Source organism: Hyperolius riggenbachi, chromosome 2 (assembly GCF_040937935.1).
Source record: "Hyperolius riggenbachi isolate aHypRig1 chromosome 2, aHypRig1.pri, whole genome shotgun sequence".
NCBI lineage: Eukaryota > Metazoa > Chordata > Amphibia > Anura > Hyperoliidae > Hyperolius > Hyperolius riggenbachi.
In genome coordinates, this window is record NC_090647.1 from 37,514,678 (window position 1) to 37,523,046 (window position 8,369).

The 8,369-nt window shown below is 41.4% G+C and overlaps 1 long non-coding RNA gene across 3 annotated transcripts in view; it reads right to left on the bottom strand.

Moving 5' to 3' along the window:
* LOC137543533 (uncharacterized) overlaps positions 1–8,048 on the bottom strand; it is a 99,638-nt gene extending 91,590 nt beyond the window's left edge. For 2 of the 3 annotated variants that reach the window (XR_011025544.1, XR_011025543.1), the window contains exons 1-2: positions 7,832–8,048; positions 1,887–1,985 (exon numbers count right to left, since the gene is read on the bottom strand). This is a non-coding gene — a long non-coding RNA (uncharacterized lncRNA). The remainder of the gene's footprint in view (positions 1–1,886; positions 1,986–7,831) is intronic. The other variant, XR_011025545.1, reaches the window with a different exon arrangement.
* Between the last annotated feature and the right edge of the window lie 321 nt (positions 8,049–8,369).

Here is an 8,369-nt window from a genome sequence, read left to right on the forward strand (position 1 = left end):
TCACAACTCATGTACAGATTTATGTAAATATATGTATTTTTATACTGATAAATAAGTTTAATTGACTCTAAACTTTATTCTCATCCTTTAAATTGATATATTTTTATTTCCAAATGTTAATATGAAGGGAAATGAATCAGGATAGAAAGGACCAGTGTGGTTTGAATCATAAAACATAATTTTCTTTATAGTATGCATAACTAGGGGTGTGTCAGGGGCGTGGTTAGAGGTGTGGCATGCACGTAGCTTAAAGGAGTAATCAGGGCACAGAGAGTAAAATGAATGTTACTTATCGGGGGCTTCCTCCAGCCCCAAGCTCCCAGGACCTCCCTCGCCGCAGCTCTGCTCGCAGCCGTTCGCCGGAGCTCCGACCTGGTCCCCGGTGATGACATCAGAGCGACCTGGAGGTTGCTCTGTACTGCGCCTGCGCAGTCCGCTCCGGCCCACGTGGCGGTGATTGACAGCGCCGATCGCACAGGCGCAGTACAGAGTGACCTCCAGGTTGCTCTGATGTCATCGCCGGGGACCGAGTCGGAGCTCCGGCGAACGGCTGCGAGCCCCCGGTAAGTACCACTCATTTTACTCTCTGTGCCCTGATGACTCCTTTAAGTGTCCCTCTTTCTAATCTCAAAATGTTGGGCGTTATGCAATACTGTTGGTCTTCCTGTTGCTGCTCTTCAGTGCTCTTGACTAAGACTAGCTGGCTACCTGTCAAGTGTATTGTAAATGTCTACCCAGTAAGGGATGGTTCCACATTTGGCATCTTGGACGTCTGATGGAGCAGACTTGCTGAACTGTACGCATAACTAGAAACTTGGTCAAGAACTTGGTTATGTGTGTAGTTTGGCACATAGCTCACATAACTTAATGCCCATGACAGAACAGTAAAGTATCTTGATTCGGGGAGTTTATTTTGTACATGCCGTGAAAAATTGCTGCCAAACCATCATCACAGCAAAAAATAAACACTAAAATACAAATTAAACCGGTGTCCAAAATGACGTTCCCGTCCCAACTATAAGGGGAGCTTTGCTTGTGACGGGGAGGTTGGAGTATCTGAAATGTAGAAGCTCTTGCACTTAAAATTACTCCGTGGTTTCTCAGAAGGCCAGCATGATTTTCTGGACCAGAAAAAAAAACCCTGAAAAGTTGACATGAAAATTATATTTTCTTCGGCTTCAAAATCTTTTCCCATTTGTAAGTCTTCGGGAAGTTTATGTTATGAGAAAACGATATGGATAGTGTAACACTTTGGCATTCGGCAGAACGAGCACAATGCCTTTTTGTATACATGTCTCTGTCATTTTACCAGGCCAACTCCCAATTTGCTCTTTAAGCAAGTCATAAAATCACAATACAAAAGGCATATAAAAAAAAAGAAGAGGAAAATATTCTTAAGCTGTAAAGTAAAATTGGATTTGGCCTGGAGATCTGTGGAATTTCTTCTCGAGATTCAGAGCGAAAAAAAATTTAAGAGGTTTGGAACTGGTTATGATTGAGGAGTAACATAAGAAAGCCATTGATCACATTTTTAAGAGTATTTAATAAGATTTGTGAAAAATGGTCTAAAAAGGTTTTCTGGCTGGAATTGGCTATGTGTTTCTGCGGTGTAAGACGTTAGATAGATCTAAACCTCAGAAATCTAATTTTTTGGTCTCCATGAAGACGGAAACGTCTATGGTAGATTAAGTTTAATACTACCTGATGCTGACTAGAGGCCCTCAAATCCAGCTCTGGACTTCCTATTGAGCTCAAGTGGGCAATATGCCTGGGGCTCATGACGGCGGAAAACTAAAGAGACAAACAAAACAGTAGCCCGTACACATGTATGTGCAAGAGCACTGTGAGTGCATTTCCATAGTGGCGTAGTGGGTTAGCACTCTTACCTTTCAGCGCTGGGTTGTTGGTTCAAGCTAGTGCACTATCTGCACAGAGTTTGTATGTTCTCCCCGTGTCTGCGTTCTCCCCCAAGTACAGTAAATCGCCTAGAAGAGAACCACAAGCAAAAAAAAGTGTGGTTTGAATGAGAAAATAAAATCAACCACAGTATACATAGTGAGCGTTTATAAAACATGAATATAAAATCCTGGGATGCAGAGTAAAATCTGAACAGATCAGAGTTTGATTGACAGACATAGCAGCCAGATGCATGGTTCGCGGTTCAAAGGCCAGCTTCCTCAGAGGTACTGTTCATGCAACAATTGCTACAGCTTGCTCTGATCAACTAAAACATAGATCATCCCCAATAGATAATATATATCTGATTTAGTACAACACGTTAATTATCGCTGACCCATATAAAATTAAATAGGAGTACACATTTATATACTTAGCTTGCCATCAAACATAGGTCTTGGGCCATTGTCTAAGGAAACACAGCCAGAAGTCCGTCAATATTTACACCGTTGTTTACTTTATCCTCTTTCTAATACACCCCCCCCCCCCCCAAAAAAAAAACAAAAAACAATTAAAGTGATCCATATTTTGTGTTATTTTTGTCTCATTTTTCATTCGAGCCTAGCGGAGTTCTAGTCGGAAAAAAACGCAGCTGTTAGGAATTTACCGTTCCTGACTTGAAGAAGCAGGACAGCAACCGTGAAACGCATTGTCCTTGTGTTTTTGTGCAAATAAAATGGAAATTTCCTACCGTATATGCCTGGTGTGTATCTTCAGGGTGAGGTAAGCCAACATTGAGTTGGACAAACCGCAGCTGTAAGGACTTTACCATTCCTGACCTGAAGAAGCAGGACAGCCCCGTGAAACGCATTGTCCTTCCTACCGTATATGCCTGGTGTGTACCTTCAGGGTGAGGTAAGCCAACATTACCTCTCCTTTTAAACAGTTTTTATCCTTTTATATATTTTGGGTGCCTCCACCTAGTAGATCATCTTTTATACGCCTCTGTTAGGAGGTTATTATTTTATAGTTTTAAGCGGTATCGGGAGAGTGACCATTAAAGTCCCTGTAACCCAGGGACCCCAACCAGAGCAGAGCCTGGTTATACTCCATCCCCATTAATGTATGGAGAATGTATTCTTTTTACTTAAAGGGGTTCTTTTTACTTTTTACTTAAAGGGGTTCTCTGGTATGTTTAAAAAAGCTAAAACTGACACTTTCCTGGGGTTTCTATTGCCCCCCTGCAGCTGTAATGTCCCACGCCGTCCTCCTACGATGCTCCGCTCCCTGCTATTTATTTGTCTAACTAGATGAATAGAACTGCGACTGCACGGCCATGGTCGCACGTGTGCTCGCTCCCGCACGAGGCCATGGACGGACGCACAGTCGCAGTTCTATTCGTCTAGTTAGATGAATAATCAGCAGGTTACCGGTGGCGGGGAATGGAGCATCGGAGGAGGACGGCGCGGGACATTACAGCTGCAGGGGGCCGATAGAAGCCCCAGGTATTAGGTAAGTGTCAGTTTTAGCTTTTTTTTAAACATACCAGAGAACCCCTTTCAAAGAACTTGTTTGGTGTACCACATTATTGGCCCCTGGTCTCTATCTTTGTTTCGTTTAGTTTTTTCTGTTCTAAGAGTTCTGTGAAGATCATCTGGTTCCCATCTCTCAAATGAAGGTCTCTGGTTTGACTGTCACAATCACAACAACTTAAAATAAATAAATATGTAAAAACACAGTCAATGAAATCTTGGTGGGCCACCTCATCAGATTCAGTGCTTAAAGGGAAGGTCCAAGCAAAATAAAAAAAATGAGTTTCACTTACCCGGGGTTTCTACCAGCCCCATGCAGCCATCCTGTGCCCTCGTAGTCACTCACTGCTGCTCCAGTCCCCCACTGGCAGCTTGCCGACCTTGGAGGTTGGTTGGCCAAATTGCGTACATTTTTACGCATTCCCGCTAGTGCAGGAACATTAACACATACATTTTTACGCGTTACCGGTTCAATGCGTAAAAATGTACGCATTGAACCAGTAACGCGTAAAAATGTTTGTGTTAACGTTCCTGCACTACCGGGAATCCGTTAAAATGTACGCAATGCGGCCCGCCGACCTCCGAGGTCGGCAAGCTGCCAGCGGGGGACTGGAGCAGCAGTGAGTGACTACGAGGGCACAGGATGGCTGCATGGGGCTGGTAGAAGCCCCAGGTAAGTGAAACTAATTTTTTTATTTTGCTTAGACCTCCCCTTTAAGAACATCTTGCCTTTTTTCAGGTAGACAAAGTTTGTTTTTTTATTTTAACAATCATGGAATATTTATTGAAGAGAACATTTTAAACTAAAATAATTTTTGTAGATTGAGCATTTTTAATCTGCTTTGATTTAGAGGAACAACTGTGAGGTCACTGGGGATTTACCGGATGCCTTTTCTGTCCCACCTGACCACCTCTCCTCGGAATCACATGATAAACCTAATCCAGACAAATTGTTCCATGTCTCAGTTTATGAAGGCAGATGACACCGTAGGGCCATAACGTCTTAATCTTGGCCTTCACGAGGTCAAGTGAATAAAGATGTCCCATCACAGAAGCAATTTTTTAAGAGTCAAAGTTACATTTCTTAAAGAAATATATGAGACAATGAATCCCAAAATGCTTTGTCTTTCTTTTTTCCGGCCTATCCTGGCTTCCAGCCTTGTCTACAGTGAGCCCTCAGTTCCTTCAGCTTCCTGGCCAGCCCATGATGCCAAGACATGCTTTTAATTAAGTTGCATGAGACATGGTTATCTGCTTTGATATTGTGCCTGGGATGGTACATCCCTAAACTATTTACTTGCAGTTAAATGGAACTCGGAGAAAAGTTTTGAACTTCATCCAGGCCCATCATGGTTCAATAAAATGCATAAAGAAAACACAAAGGCATTGCTGTTTAGAAAGGTTTCTCATTTGGGCTTAGCGAATGCCGCTCATTTTCCTATGCCGCAGCCCGCAGCTTGTTAAGGTTTATGGTATGCATTACCAGCTTCTCCGGTCTAAACTAGCTCTTCTAAGGACCCTATAGTGTTCTCCTTTTTACGGATATACGTATATATTTTTTACTTAGTTCTAAAAATCTGATGGAAAGCAAACGTTAGTTAAAGTGTACCTAAGGTGAACCTCGGGTACAAAAAGAAGTACTTGCCTAAAAAGAGAGAAGCCTCTGGATCTATAGAGGCTTCCCACACCATCCTCATTCCCCAGTTGCAGAGTGTGGACCTCCCCCGAAAATTAACAACACGGACTTGTGAGTAGGAACCTCGGGGGCTGTGCTTTTCTTCAGACATGAGCATGTCCGTACTGTGCCTGCGCGAGTATGGACGTAAATGTGCTGTAAGTCACAAGGCGCAGGTGGGGTCGCGCTCACATAGGTGCAGCACGAACGCACTGGTGCCAGAAGAGGAGTGCAACATTGATGTTAAGGAGGGTCCTGAGCAGTGGCGGGGACAGCAAGGGAAGCCTCTGGAGGATCTCTCTTCTTTGGTAAGTATGTTTGTTCTGACCCCCTTTTCGCCTCGTGTTCTTATTAAACTAAACTGATCCCATAAACACCATATTCTGTTATGCTAGGTACACACCATACAATTTTGTGTTAGATAGATGGTTTGATAGATAATTTCCGACATGTCCGGTCTTATTTTCAATCGTTTTTCTGATCGATTTCTCATAAAAGTGAATGCAAATAGATAAGAAAATAGAATCAAATCGGAAATCGATCAGAAAATAGAATCAGAAATCGATCGGATGGAAAATCGACATCGAAAAAAATGCATCGTGTGTACCCAACATAATGCCTAAAAACATCTGGTTAGTAGCACACCTTGTCACCTCTGGACGTTGATCAGAGTAACAGGACTTTTTGTCTCTGCCTCATGGTGGCTACCATCTTGCCTTTTTGGACATTTTTTTAAATTGTTTTGATTCCATTGACAAAACAATTGACTTTATTAAGGAATAGACTTCAGTAATGGTTGATCGAAAGTCGATCGACTAGTGACCCACACACTACAAACGATATCCTATGCGATTCACCTTCACATTCGATCTGACCGATGTTGTGCTCTCCATGCTCTGAATGCAAAAATCAATTCAGAGTCGATCGAATGACATGCGAAGAGTAGCTGATTCCTGTGCAATCGACCGATATCTTGCATCCTGCTCCATTGACTAAGCTGGTCAATTTAACATGTAATCAGACACTTTTCATCGATTAGGAATTCTGGAACGCACTCGATTCTCTCGCGATTCTATAAAAAAATCAAATTTAATGGTCGATCGTACAGCCAAATTGCTGGATGTATGGCTACCTTTAATCTCTGCCTCTGCTGCTTCTTTGCCAGAGGTTTAGTTTTGCTAGAACGCAATTCTATCTTTCTCACAATAAGCTAATCAATACCTTTATTAACCATTTATGCCGCCTGGATGTGCTTTGCTGTAAGCGCGCCCCCGCGCCGCCCCCTGGTAGCCCAGAGATCAATGAATGAGAACATGGTTCCCATTTATTGATCTAAGTCCCCAGAGTCCGCGGTCTTTCTGAGAAAAAAATCAGTTTCCTGTCCTCTTCTTGCTTCCTGGAAGCGAGAAGGACAAAAAAAATCTCACTGTGGCCATCTTGTGGCCAAATAGTAAAACTACAGCTACATACATTTTTTTAATACAATAAACACACATGATTACATTTAAATTTAACTGTTTATTTCCCACACCAAAATTTACCCAAATAAAATTTGTAATGGAAAAAAAGAAAACATAAATAGTTACCTAAGGGTCTGAACTTTTTAAATATGCATGTGAAGAGGGTATATTACGAACATTTTTAAAATTATAAGCTTGTAAATAGTGATGGACGCAAAACTGAAAAAATGCACCTTTATTTCCAAATAAAATTTTGGCGCCATACATTGTGATAGGGACAAAATTTAAATGGTGTAATAACCAGGACAAATGGGCAAATAAAATACACAGGTTTTAATTATGGTAGCACGTATTATTTTAAAGCTATAATGGCCGAAAACTGTGAAATAATGAATTTTTTCCATTTTTTTTCTTAATATTCCTGTTAAAATGCATTTAGAAAAAAATAATTCTTAGGAAAATGGACCACCCAAAAGAAAGCCTAATTGGTGGCGGAAAAAAACAAGATATAGATCAATTCATTGTGGTTATTAGTGAATGAATGGGAGGTAAAAATTGCTCTGTTGCATAAGGTGAAAAGTCCCTGCGGGCTGAAATGGATAGTATGCTTTCCATATAGTTATTTTTTATACGCAACACAATGTGGATAACTAAAGAAAAGCAACATTTAAAAAATGCTAAAAAAAAAAAAAATTTAAACTTTTAAATATTAAAAAAAATGCAAATAAAAGTAAAAAAACAAAACAAAAGAAAAAAGATTCTTCGCCCTGACAACAAGTGGTGGCTGTCCAAGTCCTACAGTGGAATAGAAAAAGATTGCAATAACCACCCTCACTTTGTCAAGGCGATACGTGAGTTGCATACCTTCCTGGTGACAATCCCCTCTTCCCATCGCGCTTACGGCCCCGACGAGACGTCACATGACCATCATCGCAGAGAAGGCCTTCGAAGGTGGACCAGTACAAAACTTTAATAAATAACAGGCACGCTATCAAGATGGGGGCCCCGGGAGACGCTGCACAGTGAAAAGCTTGGCCTGCGTACAATATCGCAGCCATGCCAGATTCACAATGACACGGGGAAGGTGATTATTTTAATGGGTTGCACTTTGCTGTCTCATAGTGAGAGCCAATAATTCTTCACATATTGAGGGAATAAATCAAGCAGGCCCTTTTTTCATTATGCAGCAATCTATTTCCCCCTCCCCCCGTTTTGCTATCAGACGCCCTGACGCATGACATCACCCTTTAGTATGTTGTTTTGCTCACCAAAAAAGCATTGAGTTCTTCATTAATACCACATGTCTCTGTACTGAGAAGAACAGTTCCCGGTGTTTACCTGCAGGATATGTTACAGGCTGTATTGTGAGCCAAACTCTATTGTTCAATAGAGATAAAATGCTTTAGGAACTGTAACCAAGGATTGAATAGATCCCCAGGGGGGTCTGTATGGCTGATATTGTGGTGACGCCCCTCCCACAGTGTGATCCTGACAATTTCCTGTCTGTGAACCTTGTTGCATTCTGGGAAATAATGGCTGTTTTACAACTGCCAAGCAACCAGTATCTCCCTCTGTGCATATGTATATCTATTAAAAAAAAAAACCTTTTAGCCTATTGCATTCTTAGTGGGTGTTTGTTATGTAATGGCAGATGGTGCTGTCTATTTTTTTTCCTGTTTGCCAGTAGTAAAGATGATGCCCTGCAGGATAATTGTAGATCAAACAATATGAGCACATTACATGGCGAATATCAATCATTTCTTGATCTTTCTTCTATTTTTTAACTTCTCACTTTGCAATGTATCG